The sequence below is a fragment of the Canis lupus genome, chromosome 2 (genome assembly GCF_048164855.1).
Source record: "Canis lupus baileyi chromosome 2, mCanLup2.hap1, whole genome shotgun sequence".
NCBI lineage: Eukaryota > Metazoa > Chordata > Mammalia > Carnivora > Canidae > Canis > Canis lupus.
Genome location: NC_132839.1, coordinates 48,802,866 through 48,819,654, shown reverse-complemented (window position 1 = coordinate 48,819,654; position 16,789 = coordinate 48,802,866).

The following is a 16,789-nucleotide window of genomic DNA, read 5'->3' as shown; positions in this document are numbered from 1 at the left end:
AAAAAAGGAAGCCACTCATTACAATCACCTACATAAAACTCCTTCACCAAGGGCACTGTATTGTTACCCATTGGTTCATAGCAAATTACCCCAAAATGTGTCAGCTTAAAACAACAAATATTTATTCTCTCAGTTCCTGTGGGTAAGGAAAATGGCTTAACCATGTCTTTCAGCCTACAGTCTCTCACAAGGCTGTAATCAAGGTATCAACCAAGGCTGGGATCTCATCTGAAGACTCAACTTGGGAAGCATCTGCTTTCATATCCACTCACTGGCTATTGGCTACAGGCACCCTTAGTTCCTTGCTACATGGGCCTCTTCACAGAGCAGCTAACAAAATGACAGCTGGCTTCATTAGAGCAAGTAAGCAAGAAGAGCCAAAGCAAGTGAGTGCAAGCAAAATGAAAGCCACGATCTCTTTAGAACCTAATCTCTGAAGCAACATCTCTTCACTTCTGCCACCATCTATTTATTAGAGTCACTAGGTCCAACCCACACTCAAGGGATTACACAAGAGCATGGATATTAAGAAGTGGAAGAATCATTGGAAGCCATCTTGGAGGCTGCCTTCCATAGGCACATTTTCCTGTCTCTCCAGCTCATTGAAGAGTATCATTAGAATCTCTAGGAATTACTCCCTTTTACATTTGGTTGAGCTGAGAAGATGTCTTATCCTCTTGGGCCCTCCTACACCTCTAGAAACTCCTGCCTACCCAGTCCCAAGTAGCTTGGAAGTACCCCAGCATATTCCTGGTCACTATGACAAGATTGAGCAAATCAACCCAATTTTCTAGATGTATCTTCCTCCAGAAGGCCCAGGACACACATAGCCTTCCTCCATAGTGAGCCCCAGGTCATTCCCACAACATTATAGGCTGGTCCCCTGCCCCACTCCTTCTTTTTCTTGCTCTCTCCAAGCCTGTTAAAGTAGGCGTAGGGGCAGGAAACGAGAGCTCAGAATCACTGGAGGTTATCAAAACTCCACACAGCCAAAGAGGGAAGAAACTAAGGACCCAAATTCTGAACTAGAAGATGATGGTTGGAGCCTCAGAAATTAGGAGGACAAGCAGAGCCTTAGAAGTAAACTATCAAAGATACCGGGAATCCTTTCCTGGGGAGGTTGGAAAAGGCTCGATCCCCTCAACCCCATCTCCCCTTCCCTTCTGGAGGGACTTCAGACCCCTTCTAATGCCCAGTAAAATCCATTTCCAACCCCTCACATACTTTGACTCCCACCCAGAAAACAAACTAACAACAACAAAAAAAAAGTATTGTTTCAGTGAAAGATTAAGAAGAGCATTTCATTACAAGTCATAGCACAGAAACATCAGAATTGCTTTCAGGATGCCTCTACCAGAGCCTCCCTGCAGTAAAATCAAAGATCTCTTGATTATTAGCAATAAATACAGTATTGCAAATGCATTCCCAAGCCTGGCCGTTTGACTATGAATTTATGAAACCTGAGCATTTAAACATCTTCTGTTGTGTATTTTTTTTAATTTAAAATATATAGATGTTAAATTCTACCTTGTGTTAAATAGTTATTTGGGGCTAGCTCAAGCATTTATAAGTTTTATATAAGGAAATATAGACCAAATTCTAAAATCCAATGATACAAATTAACATGTACACTACAATCACTTCTTAGGTTTCATACCTTTACATTCTATAGTTTTGGGGGTTTTTTTTTCAAAAAAGATTTATCTATTTTAGGGGCACCTGGGTGGCTAGTCAGTTAAACATCTGCCTTTGACTCAGGTCATGATCCCGGGGTCCTGGGATAGAGGCCTCCATCAGGCTCGGTGCTGAGCAGGGAGTCTGCTTCTCCCTCCCCCTCTGCCCTGTCCCATTTATTCTCTCTCTCTCTCTCTCTCTCTCTCTCTCTTTCTCTCTCTCTCTCTCAAAGAAATAAAATATTTTTAAAAAATAAAAATAAAAAATAAAAATAAATAAAATAAATAAAAAATAAAAAGATTTATTGGGCAGCCCCTGTGGCGCAGCGGTTTAGCGCCGCCTGTAGCCTGGGGTGTGATCCTGGAGACCCGGGATCAAGTCCCACATCGGGCTCCCTGCATAGAGCCTGCTTCTCCCTCTGCCTGTGTCTCTGCGTCTCTGCCTGCCTCTCTCTCTGCCTCTGAATAAATTTAAATAAATAAATAAATAAATAAATAAATAAATAAATAAATAAGATTTATTTAATTTAGAAAGACAGAGAGTGTGTGAGCAGGAGGAGGGACAAAAGGAGAGAGAGAAGCTCAAGCAGACCCTATACTGAGTGTGGAGCCCGAGGAAGGGCTCAGTCTCACAACCTTGAGATCATGACTTGAGCTGAAACCAAGATTCGAATGCTGACCCAACTAAACCACCCAGGTGCCCCTACAGTACTATAGTTGTTGTAGTTGTTGTTGTTGTTTTAATATTTTATTTATTTGAGAGAGAGAGAGAGCAGGAGGGAGAGAGAATGCAAGACTGAGAGCATGAGTGGGGAGTGGGCAGCAGTGGCAGAGGGAAAAGCAGACTCCTCACTGAGCAAGGAGACTGATACGGGGCTCCATCCCAGGCCCCAGGGATCCTGACCTGAGCAGAAGGCAGACGTGTAATAGACTGAGCCACCTAAGCACCCCTTATAGAGTTTAAATTTTATTTTTGAAGCACAAAAATAACTGTTTTATCAAAAAAGAACTAAGTAGTGTCCCCAAATTAGGAAAATATATAAAAGTGGAGCTTTTGCATCTGAAAGGAATGAGGCCAGAGTCCAGCTTGTTCAGCTTCCTCCTCCCTCCCTTCAGATTTCTTGGGATCCTCTGGGATTCCTAAAACTCCATGGGACACAAAGCCCTTCAAAATTAATCTGCATTTTCAAGATCCAACACTAGAGGGTGGAATGCTGAGCCTTAACTGAGCTCTAGATTCATTATTCTATCTGTGACCAGGGTGAAAAGATTCCTGTTGCAAACCACATTCTTAAAGAATCTATTTTCAAATCACAAAGTTTAATTCTTTTAGAAATATAGGGCTCTATTAAAGCAAAAGTTATTGTAGGGTGCCCTGGAAAATTAAACAATTAAGTAACACCATAATTCAGAGAGATCAGATTTCTACAAAACTCAAACCAGAAAAACAGCCTAAAAATATGAGATAAAAAGGCAATACACTTGGGCCTTAATGAGAGGGGAGGAGCATAAATAAGCTTAGGAAATAATAAAGAACATAATAAAATAATTATGTTACATCTTTAAACATAATGAAATGATCTCATTAAGTCTAAATTCATTTAAAGGTCAATGATGCATAATTTATGTAGGCTCATAAAATGTATTCTATAAATGATGATTAAACCAACATCCCCATATTTTTCTTATCCTTCTCCTATTAACTCTATAAGAACTAGAATACTGGGATACATTTTATGTGGTAGTAACAAATTTAAAGGATACCATGTTTTCCTGAGGTTATTTCTAATAAAAATACCAAACTCCACAGAAACCTAATTCATTGACATTTTATCAAGCACAACACTGTGGTGTCCCAGAAGACTCAACACTGCAAAGGAGGAGCTATATAGGGAAGATTCTACATAGGAGTGAAGATAAGTAGGCCCAAGATAAAATATGTCCATTTCATAATGTGGCTGGGAACTGCCCTGGACATATATTTTTCAAAATTAAGGAACTGAGCCAATATGAGTCCCCATGGAGAAAAAGACTCTGATTCATTCAGCATTTATCTGTTCTGGGGTCAGAAACTATACAAGAGAACAAAACCAAAAAAAAAAAAAAAAAAAATTCCTGCCTTCACGGAACTTATATCCTTCAAAGAGAAGCAGTCAGTGAACACACTGGTTGTGAGTGCTATGGAGATAAAGCAAACCAGGGAAGCTAGGAAAAGACTATAGGAGTAGGTAGGGGAATAAGGATTTATCATTTTTAAATAGCGTAGGAGTTCTAGGAAAAGAGAACAGAAAGGAGACAGGCCTTGAAGCAAGTGCAAGGAGTAGAAAGAAGGTAACTTTGACAAGAACAGAGTGATTAAAATGGAAAATAGGATGCCAAGTCAGAAAAGAGTAGAGGGTGGCAGGTACACTGGAAGACAATACTGCTGATTGCAAGGATTTGGGCTTTCATTCTGAGGGAGATGGACTGCCAGCAGTGGCTTATAAGGAAAAGAAAGCATCATCAGACTTAATATTCTAATAGGATTCCTCTGGCTACTAACATGAGAATAGACTGTACGGGGGCAGCCTGGGTGGCTCAGTGGTTTAGCATCTGCCTTCGGCCCAGGGAGTGATCCTAGAGACCCAGGATGGAGTCCCATGTCGGGCTCCCTATGTGGAGTCTGCTTCTCCCTCTGCCTGTCTCTCTCTCTCTCTCTCTCTCTCTGTCTCTGTGTGTCTCATGAATAAATAAATAAAATCTTTTAAAAAAGAGAGAGAAAGAGAGAGAGAATAGGCTGTATGGGGCAAGAGTACACAGGCATATCACAAAAATACAAGCAAAAAATAATAATGGCTTGGTTATAGCCTAATAATATATATCAGATTATTCTTCCTGATGATCAAGGTTATAATTGCTGGAGCTTTATAAAAGACAGCTGTTTGAAAACACCACAGAGTCACGAAAAGCAGACAGAAACAGAAGAGGATTTGACATTTGGAAAGGGGGAATATGGCAGATAGAGTCAGGCAAAGTCTGTAATCTTTTTGGTCTGTGGAGTCAGAAAAAAAGAACTGAAGCATGCCAAAGCAGCTGGTTCCTGACTGGAGGAATCACAGAATTCCTCCACAAAATGGAGGACACCACAGAGGAAGTAAACCCAAAATCTCCACAGAAAATCCCCTCACATCATTGGCTGACCCCTGCAGTGTACCTCCGTAGGGCAAGACTACAAAGAAGCCCCGGGAAAAATAATTGAAGGACAAAAGACCTGAACTGAGATTTTAGCACATGCCCACCTCAGGGAAGACAGTTTATAGGTCAAATCCTTCCAAGTTAAAGGGGCCTGGTAAAAACCAGAGGCTTTCCAGGAAAACTCCAGAAAAGCCACACTCAGGAGTAAAGACTACTTCCCAGGACCAATGCATTCACCTTAACTAACAGTAAACCAAAGTAGACCAGCCCTAGCAATGCATAAAACCAAGCTTCCACAAGATTTGGGTGATACAAAGTAATTTAACTACATTCTAGAACAAAATTCAGTAACTTCTAAAGATAGAAAACAGGGACGCCTGGGTGGCTCAGTGGTTGAGCGTCTGCCTTAGGCTCAGGGTGTGGTCCTGGGGATCCTGGGATCGAGTCCACATCAGGCTCCCTGCGAGTGAGATCCTTTAAAGCCACAATGCCTAGTATATAATAAGAAATTACTAGATATGAGAAAACAAAGGAAAATGAGACCCATATAAGAAACAAACATGACTCAGAAGTTGGAATTAACAGACAAAAACTTTAAAATATCTATTTTAGCGTGCCTGGCTCAGTTGTTGAGTGTCTGCCTTTGGCTCAGGTCATGATCCTGGGGTCCTGGGATCGGGTCTTGCACCAGGCTCCCCACAAGGAACCTGCTTTTCCCTCTGTCTATGTCTCTGCCTCTCTCTCTGTGTGTCTCTCGTGAATAAATAAATAAAATATCTTTTAAAAATAAAATATCTATTTTAAATATGTTCAGGGACTTAAAGGACAACATAGTCATAAGGAGTAAACAGATTAAAATATTAACAAAGAAATTAAAAATCTAAAAAATGACCAAAAGGAAATTCTAGAACTGAAAAGTCGAGTATCTGAAATTGAAAAAAAAAAAAAAAAAAACCATAGCATAGGAGTGGATTAGACACGACGGAAGGAATAGTCAGTGACCTTGGAGATAAGTTATTAGAAATCATACCAACTGAAATTTGATACTGTTCACCAAGTTCTTGGAATAATCAATTCCAGAATCAGTCAAGAATTTAGCAGCCTGGAAAACCTAGAGGAACATAAAGTATCAGAAACCAGAGAGAATCATAAAAGAAGATCTGATTCTACTCTCCTGTGGCTCTTAATCTTCTAGTGACTCCCACTGGCCCAATCAATCAGAAGCAGAGGGGCATCAGAGCCAATTAATTCTGGTAAAATCCCATGGTCCACAGCAGGGTGGAGATTACGGAGAATGGAGGGATAAGCAGGAAATATCTAGATCACATTCCAGCAAATGATTAAAAAGACAAAAAAAGCAAACAAAAAAGGGCCATCATAGATCCGAGGTCATGTACAAATGAATAAAATTCACACTTGCCCAAAGCTCCTGCAGCAATAAGTTCCAAAAGATAATGAAATACTATTAAATTTTGAGCAGAACTGTTGTAATCACATATTTTAGAATCTAGTCAAAACGTTTTTCATGTGTAAAAATAACAGAAAATTATTCTCAGATGCCCAAAAATTGGAAAACATCCTGCTCATTGCTTTTACAAAAAATTATGTGAAGAAAAAAAAAAATTATGTGAAGACATACTAAGGGAAACTGAAAGAAAAGTCAAAATTAAGAACTCGAAAATGGAATTTGTAGTAAAAAAAATGTGTAATGCTTCAATTCAGGCAAGGGAAGGCATGCAAATTAGAGTTGGGTTTTGTTTTGTTTTGTTTTTCATTTGACAAAGCACTAAAAGAAATTATGGTACGCATTCCACCAATAGTCTGTTCCTACCAGGAGGCTCAGAATCTTCACTGAGACAGACAGTTGAAGAAATTGAACAGATAGACAATTGAAGAAACTGTCCTAGTTACTAAGGAACCAGACTAAATGGTCTTTCCTTCCACTATTGGGCACCAAACTCACTGATCCCATTAGATCATGTCCTATCGATAGCATGTGGAGCTTATGGTAGGGTTTGGTCCTGCATGCTTTACTCAACTGTTCCCATTCTGTATCTGCTCCTTCCTGAGTGCTACATTCTTCACCCTGCCATACACACAAAATATCCTACGTCTGATTAACTTAAAACAAAAACTATGCCGTCCCGCCCCAACACCTTCTAACAATGGCTAGATTTTTTTACAGGATTGGGACATTGTGCAAAGAATCACTGAATAATCGCCACAAAACCTAGTAGTCATAGAGAATCACACAATGGCCAATTTCACTGCAAAATACTGCAAGAAATTACCTTCTTACTGAATAGTAAGGAAAAAAGTCTGATAGAATATATGCCAGACAATGGGCAACCCTGGTGGCTCAGCAGCTTAGCGCCACCTTCAGCCCAGGGCCTGATCCTGGAGTCCCGGGATCGAGTCCCACATTGGGTTTCCAGCATGGAGCCTGCTTTTCCTTCTGCCTGTGTCTCTGCCTCTCTCTCTCTCTCTCTCTTTCTCTGTGTGTGTGTCTCTCATGAATAAATAAATAAAATCTTTACAAAAAAAAAAAGAATATATGCCAGACATTAACAGTGATTGTCTCTAGGGTAGGATTATGACAAATTTGTATTCCCATGTTACCAATTATAGTTCTATGATTTTTCTCATTTTTTACAACTATCACATTATATACTTTCATTAGAAAAGCCTTTAAAATAAATAATTTTAAAATAAAATGAAATCCAAGGGATAAAGGAGCTACTTAAATAACAGCACAAGGAAGCAAACCAACAAATCTAAAATATGGGATATTTTCCAGGACAATTGATCTTGATTTTGTGACATGATGACGTGAGTGAAGGGGGTACAGGTTAGTCAAGACTTTTAAAAGAATTAAGGAAAAACAAGTAAATATGATGTACTGACCTTGTTCATATCCTGATTTAAACAAATCCTCTAAAATATGATTTATTTAGATAATAAGGAAATTTTTATTTGAACTGGATGATACCAAATTTTGTCAGATATGATTATGGTCCTGTAGTTGTATAAATAAGGCCCATTTTATTAGAGAGGCATGCTAAAGTATGTGGTGGCAATGATAAGATTACTGGAATTTGGGGGGGGGGTTAAGATTTTATTTGTTTATTCATGAAAGACACAGAGAGAGACAGAGACAGAGACAGAGGGAGAAGCAGGCATCCCCGGAATTTGCTTTTAAAAGAAAAAAGAGGGGTGTCTGGCTGGCTCAGTAGGAAGAACATGAGACTCTTGATCTTAGAGTCATGAGTTCAACCCTCATGTTGGGTGTAGAGATTATTAAAAAATAAATAAGTAAACTTGAAAGAAATAGTTTCAAAAAAGAAAAAGAAAAAAGAAATAATACTTATGTGGGGAAATCTGATAATTATTAAATCTGGGTAAAGGATATAGGAGGTTCATTGAATTATTCTCCCTATCTTTGTATATGTTTGTATATTTTCATAATTTAAATTCTGAAATAGGGACGCCTGGGTGGCTCAGCGGTTGAGCATCCACCTTTGGCTCAGGGCGTGATCCCAGAGTTCCGGGATCGAATCCCACATCAGGCTCCCGGTGCATGGAGCCTGCTTCTCCCTCTGCCTGTGTCCCTGCGAGGTGCCTGCTTCTCCCTCTGCCTGTGTCTCTATCTTCTCTCTGTGTCTGTCATGAATAAATAAATACTTTTGGAAGAAGAAGAAGAAGAAGAAGAAGGAGAAGGAGAAGGAGAAGGAGAAGGAGAAGGAGAAGGAGAAGGAGAAGGAGAAGGAGAAGAGAAGAGAAGAGAAGAGAAGAGAAGAGAAGAGAAGAGAAGAGAAGGAGAAGGAGAAGGAGAAGGAGGAGAAGGAGAAGGAGAAGGAGAAGGAGAAAGAAGGAGAAGGAGAAAGAAGGAGAAGGAGAAGAAGGAGAAGGAGAAGGAGAAGGAGAAGGAGAAGGAGAAGGAGAAGGAGAATTAAAAACACAAATTCTGGGATCCCTGGGTGGCGCAGCGGTTTGGTGCCTGCCTTTGGCACAGGGCGCGATCCTGGAGACCCAGGATCGAATCCCACATCAGGCTCCCGGTGCATGGAGCCTGCTTCTCCCTCTGCCTGTGTCTCTGCCTCTCTCTCTGTGACTATCATAAATAAATAAAAATTTAAAAAAAAAACACACAAATTCTGAAATAGGGCGCCTGGATGGCTCAGTCATTTGAGCATCTACCTTCAGCTTAGGTCCTGGTCTCAGGATCCTGGGATCCAGCCCCACATCAGGCTCCCTGCTCAATGAAGAGTCTACTTCTCTCTCTCCCTCAGCTGCTGCCCCTGCTTGTGCTCTCTCTCTCTGTGTCAATAAAATAAATAAAATCTTATAAATAAATAAATACATACATACATAAATTTTGAAATAAAATTAAAACCCTTATTTTTAAGAACTAAATTGCTAGTGTTTATAACTGATGAAGAGAAATCATCAACAAGAAGTAGAAATTGCCCATCATCAAGTCTCACTGTCCACAGGCATATCTCAGAGATATGGCAGCTCTGGTTCCAGACCCCTGCAATAAAATAATATTGCAACAAAGCAAGTCAAATGAATTTTCTTTCTTTCCCAGTGCATATAACAGCTATATTTACACCATACTGTGGTGTATTAAGTGTGCAACAGCATTATGGTTCTTTAAAAAACAATGTATACACCTTAATTTTTTTTTTGCACCTTAATTTAAAGATACTTTATTGCTGGGATACCTGGGTGGCTGATTGAGCATCTGCCTTCAGCTCAGGGCGTGATCCTGGGGTCCTGGGATGGAGTCCCTCATTGGGCGCCCCAAAGGAAGCCTGCTTCTCCCTCTGCCTATGTCTCTGCCTCTTTCTGTGTGTCTCTCATGAAGAAGTGAATAAAATCTTTTTTAAAGATACTTTATTGGGCAGCCCCGGTGGCCCAGCGGTTTAGCGCCGCCTTCAGCCCAGGGCTCAATCCTGGAGACCCAGGATCGAGTCCCACGTCGGGCTCCCTGTATGGAGCCTGCTTCTCCCTCTGCCTGTGTCTCTGCCTCTCCCTCTCTCTCTCTCTCTGTGCCTCATGAATAAATACATAAAATCTTTTTTAAAAAAATAACGATATTTTATTGCTAAAAAAAAATAATCTTTTTGCTGGTGAAGGATCTTGCCTCAATGTTGATGGCCGCTGACTGATCAGGTGTGGGTGCTGAAAGGTAAGGTGGCTGTGGCAATTTCTTAAAATAAGACAATGAAATCTGGCATATCAAGTGACTCTTCCTTTCACAAATGAGTTCTGTGTAGCATGGGATGCTGTTTGACAGCATTTTACACAGTAGCACTTCTCTTAAAATTGGAGTCAATCCTCTGAAATCCTGCTGCTGCTCTATCAACTAAGTGTAGATAATATTCTAAATCCTTTGTTGTCATTTCAACAATCTTCACAGCATCTTCACCAGGAGTAGATTCCATCTCAAGAAACCACTTTCTTTGCTCATCTATAATAAGGAACTCCGGGCAGCCCAGGTGGCTCAGTGGTTTAGCGCTGCCTTCAGCCCAGGGCGTGATCCTGGAGTCCCGGGATCGAGTCCCACGTCGGGCTCCCTGCATGGAGCCTGCTTCTCCCTCTGCGTCTCTGCCTCTCTCTCTCTCTCTCTCTCTCTGTGTGTGTGTGTGTATGAATAAATAAATAAAATTTTTAAAAAAGAAAAATACATTTAAAATAAAGATTTTATTTATTTATTTGACAGAGAGATAGAGCCATAGAGCACAAGTGTGGGGAGGGAATAGCAGAGGGAGAAGGACAAGCAGGCTACTCAGCCAGCAGGGAGCCCTATGCAGGGCTCGATCCCACGACCCCAGGATCATGACCTGCGGAAGGCAGACACTTAACTGCTTGAATCACCCAGGTGCCCCCAAGGCCCCACTTCTAATTCTAGCTCTCTTACTGTTCCCACCACATCTGCAGTGACTTCCTTCCCTAGAGTCTTGAACCCCTTGAAGTCATCCATGAGGGTTGGAATCAACTTCTTCCAAACTCCCATTCATTTTGATATTTGGGCCTCATCCCATGAATCACAAAAATTTTCTTTTTTTTTTAAGATTTTATTTATCTATTCTTCAGAGACACAGAGAGAGAGAGAGAGGCAGAGACACAGGCAGAGGAGAAACAGGGAACCTGATGTGGGACTCGACCCCAAGATCACACCCTGGGCCAAAGGCAGATGCTCAACAGCTGAGCCGCCCAGGCATCCCGAATCACAAAAATATTCTTTTTTTTTTTTAATTTTTTTTTTTATGATAGTCACACAGAGAGAGAGAGAGGCAGAGACACAGGCAGAGGGAGAAGCAGGCTCCGTGCACCGGGAGCCCGACGTGGGATTCAATCCCGGGTCTCCAGGATCCCGCCCTGGGCCAAAGGCAGGCGCCAAACCGCTGCACCACCCAGGGATCCCCACAAAAATATTCTTAATTGCCATCCAGAATGGTAAATCCTTTCCAAAAGTTTTTCCATTTACTTGCCCAGATGCATCAGAGAGATCACTATCTGGCAGCTATAGCCTTATGAAATGTATTTCTTCAATAATAAGACTTGAAAGTCAAAATTACTCCTTGATCCATGGAATTCAAAATAGATGTTTTGTTAGCAGGCAACAAGAGGCCAACATTAATCTTGGAATATTCTTCATCAGACCTTTTGGGTGACCAGCTGCCATGTCAATGAGCAGTACTATTTTGAGAAGAATCTTTGTTTCTGAGCAGTAGGTCTCAACAATGGGCTTACAATATTTAAGAAACCAAGATGTACTGTCATCCAGGCTTTGTTGTTCCACTGATAGAGACAGGTAGAGTAGATTTAGCATAATTCTTAAGGACCCTAGGACTTTCAGACTGGTAAATGAGCACTGGCTTCAACTTAAAGTCAGCAGCTCCATTAGCCTGTCCTTTGAAGCTCTGAAGCCAGGCACTGACTTCTCTCCAGCTATGAAAGTCCTAGAAGGCATCTTCTTCTGATAGAAGGCTGTTTCATCTACATTGAAAATCTGTTGTATAGTGGAGCCACCTTCACAAATGATCTCCTCTAGATCTTCTGGAAACTTGCTGCAGCTTCTTTTTTTTTTTAATTTTTTTTTTTATTTATTTATGATAGTCACACAGAGAGAGAGAGAGAGGCAGAGACACAGGCAGAGGGAGAAGCAGGCTCCATGCACCAGGAGCCCGACGTGGGATTCGATTCCAGGTCTCCAGGATCGCGCCCTGGGCCAAAAGCAGGCGCTAAACCGCTGCGCCACCCAGGGATCCCACTTGCTTCAGCTTCTACATCAGTACTTGCTACTTCACCTTGAAGTTTTATATTATGGAAAGTGTTTTTCCTTAAACCTCATGAACCAACTTCTGCTAGCTTCAAACTTGTCTTCTGCAGCTTCGTCACCCCCCTCAGCCTTCATAGAACTAAAGAGAGTGAGGGCTTTGTTCTAGATTAGGCTTTGGCTTAAGGGAATGTCGTGGCTGTTGGGCCTTCTGTCCAGACCATTAAAGCTTTCTCCTATCAGCAATAAGGCTGTTTCACTTCCTTATCATTCATGTCACTGGAGTAGCACTTTTTATTTCCTTCAAGAATTTTTCCTTTGCATTCACAACTTGGCTAACTGGGGCCTGAGGCCTAGCTTTTGGCTTATCTCAGCTTTTCATATGTCTTCCTCATTAAGCTCAATCATTTCTAGCTTTTGATTTTAAGTGAGAGACCTGTAACTCTTCCTTTTACATGAACACTTAGAGACCATTGTAGGGCTATTAATTGGCCTTATTTCAATATTGTTCATCTCAAGGAATAATGAGGCCCAAAGAGATGGAGAGAGACAGGGGAAGAGCCAGTTGGTAGAGCAAACACACACAACATTTATCAATTAAGTTAGGCATCCTATATGGGCAAAGTTCATGTCATCTTGCATGCCTGCATTGTCTTTCATCTAAGACCTTATCACCCCAGGTTAATTTGTTTAAAAATAGGTGCCTGCCAACACCTTTTTGAACTTGGCCACAGCAACTTCTTGCATGATACATCTAAGAAGGCAAGGGAAACAAAAGCAAAAATGAACTATTGGGACTTAATCAAAATAAAAAGCTTCTGCACAGCAAAAGATACAGTCAACAAAACTAAAAGACAACCTACAGAATGGGAGAAGATATTTGTAAATGACATATCAGATAAAGGGCTAGTTTCCAAGATCTATAAAGAACTTATCAAACTCACCAGCAAAGAAACAAACAATCCAATCATGAAATGGGCAAAAGACATGAACAGAAATTTCACCAAAGAAGACATAGACATGGCTAACATGCATATGAGAAAATGCTCCGCATCACTGGCCATCAGGGAAATACAAATCAAAACCACAATGAGATACCACCTCACACCAGTGAGAATGGGGAAAATTAACAAGGCAGGAAACAACAAATGTTGGAGAGGATGTGGAGAAAGGGGAACCCTCTTGCACTATTGGTGGGAATGTGAACTGGTACAGCCACTCTGGAAATCTGTGTGGAGATTCCTCAAAGAGTTAAAAATAGAACTGCCCTACGATCCAGCAATTGCACTACTGGGGATTTACCCCAAAGATATAGATGCAGTGAAACGGCAGGACACCTGCACCCCAATGTTTATAGCAGCAATGTCCACAATAGCCAAACTGTGGAAGGAGCCTCGGTGTCCATCAAAAGATGAGTGGATAAAGAAGATGTGGTCTATGTATACAATGGAATATTCCTCAGCCAACAGAAATGACAAATACCCACCATTTGCTTCAATGTGGATGGAACTGGAGGGTATTATGCTGAGTGAAGTAAGTGAATCGGCGAAGGACAAACATTATATGGTCTCATTCATTTGGGAAATATAAAAATAGTGAAAGGGAATATATGGGAAGGGAGAAGAAATGTGTGGGAAATATCAGAAAGGGAGACAGAACATAAAGACTCCTAACTCTGGGAAACGAACTAGGGGTGGTGGAAGGGGAGGAGGGTGAGGGGTGGGGGTGAGTGGGTGACGGGCACTGAGGGGGACACTTGACGGGATGAGCACTGGGTGTTATTCTGTATGTTGGTAAATTGAACACCAATAAAAAATTAATTTATTTTAAAAAATGAAAGGGAATAAAGGGGAAAGGAGAGAAAATGAGTGGGAAATATCAGTGAGGGAGACAAAACATGAGAGACTCCTAACTCTGGGAAACGAACTAGGGGTGGTGGAAAGGGAGGTGGGCAGGGGCTGGGGGTGACTGGGTGATGGGCACTGAGGGGGGCACTTGATGGGATGACACTGGGTGTTATACTATATGTTGGCAAATCAAACTCCAATAAAAAAAAAATGCAAAAAAAAAATAGGTGCCTGCAATACGTTTCCATTATGTACAAACTACAAAGAAAAAATAGTCTAATAATATAAATATTAATAATAACAATATTTAACATGTATTGCACACTTATGTGTTAGGCAGCACATAGCTTTTTCTAGGAATTGTTCATTTAATCCTCAAGACAGCCTCCTGAGAAAGATGTCATGATAACTTTAGTGGGAACCAGGTGGGAGCTCTGGGAAACTTAATTCAGACCTCTGGATCTGGAATCTTTTTTTTTTTAAGATTTTATTTATTTATTCATGAGAGACAGAGAAAGAGAGGCAGAGACACAGGCAGAGGGAGGAGAAACAGGCTCCATGCTGGGAGCCCGATGCAGGACTCTATCCCAGGACTCTGGGATCACACCCTGAGCCAAAGGCAGACGCTCAACCACTGAGCCACCCAGCCATCCCTGGATCTGGAATCTTAACTACTTCAGTGTAATGCAATGTTCAGCTCTGCAGCAGTCTGCCTTCAGATAGTATAGATTTATCTGTCCCTCTTCATCTATTAAAGAAAGCCACACAATGAAAAAATCTTAAAAGGATTTTCACTTTGTCATAAAATAATATCTAGATTCTTTGTAATTGAATAGTTGATCTTTGCTACTAGACATTAAACATGGACCCAAGTACCAAGACATCCAGACAAACCCAGCTACAATGTGTCACAAGATACTTAGGATGCACAACAAAGCTTGATGAATAAGCATATATGTTTGCATGAAGTGGCCGTCCTCAGCCTCAATCTGGCAATTATGCAGAACCATCTAAGTTCCAAATCTTAAATAAATAAATAAATAAATAAATAAATAAATAAATAAATAAATTGAGTTCAAAATCTTCCAATTAAATCTGCTGAGCCCTTCCAACAATATATAAAGAAATTAATCCTACACACAAGCAGATTCTTCAGTGATTAATATTTATATAGTCAGAAAACACTGTTCTTTGATTTCACTCTTTTATTATCAACCTACTGACACAGCACAAAGACTTAACTGTGGCTACTGAAAATAATTTAAATATTAATCCTGGTACTTAAAAATGAATTTACAACTGAAAAATTTAGATGGCAGAAGGGAAAAGAGATGAGAAAAGGGAAGAAGAGAGACATAGATATTCTCTTTTGTGCAAGGTAAGGAGCAAGAACACTGCCAAGTAGCATTGGAATATGAGATAAGTGTTTAGGTATATTTCATAAAGTTAGAGGCTTATGTGTAGCAGAATTAAAAATGATGACATTCACCAACTATCAAAAATCAAGTTGAGTGGTGTATGGATTAACAATTCTGAAACTACTATACATGTATACTAGAATTGAATAATTAAGTAAATGGACAGCAGGTCATGGGAGCTAGGTTTCTCATTATTGGACCAGGACATTAGAGATAAGCATGACACACATGGCAACAGATTAGAGTTGGAGACACAAGTATAAACTCATATTTTGCTTAACACAGACTCAGTGATTAGACACAGAAAAATTTCTCAATATGAGTACATCACAGTTTAATGTACACACATGTCTTGCTCTGTTAGCTCAGAGGGTCCTACAAGCAATGACACCCCAGGAACAATGAGCACACATTGGTTTACCAGATCTTGGTTTCTAACACCATTCTCCAATAAGAGGAACAAGAAAAATGGCTGATTCTACAACAAGTGAAAGAAATATACAAGATGGGCTCAGAACATCCTACAGTGCCAGAAAGTAAGGAAGCACTATGCAATTAAAAAAAAAAAAAAAAAAAAAAAAAAAACGCAATGATGGATGTCAAAGGAGCCAAATGAAAGATTTCCCAGTGGCCAAAGCTGTAACAATTTGAGTAACAAATGCATATTGGATTATAGCCCAAAGTATAAAATAAATATCCACACTCATACAAATAAATGGTTAAATAAATAAATAAATAAATAAATAAGAGACAAATCTCCTGTGCAGAATTCCAAATAAATTCTGTAGATATTCCATCTTAAATGAGGTGAGAAAAAAAAATGAGGTGAGGCATAACTTCCCATTCCATAGTGAAGAAGTGCCATCAACTATATTAGTGACTTTTCCAAAGAATACAGTATAGAAAGTGAGAAAAAGAGTTAATTTTACAGTGGAGAAACCTGACAAATACTTTCTCAGTCATGTGATCAAGATCACCATCAACAGTGGTAAGTCATGTTGATAGGACGTAACATTGATATAATGGAATGAAAATGTACCTCTAACTCTGTGGTCTTCTCGAAAACACATAACTCCAATCTAATCATGAGAAAAACATCAGGTCAATCCCAGTAGTGGGACATTCCACAAAATACTTGGCCAGTGCTCCTCAAAACTGTTAAGATCATCAAAAACAAGGAAATTCTGAGAAACTGTCAGAGCCAAAACGTGTCCAAAGAGCCATGACAACTATATGAAATGTGCTATCCTTGCCAGGATTCTGGAACAGGAAAAGAACACTAGGTAAAAACCAGGGAAATCTGAATAAAGTCTGAACTTTAGCTAATAATAATGTATCGAGGGGAAATTGGCTAGCTCAGTTGGTAGAGCATGTGATTCTTCTGAGTTTGGG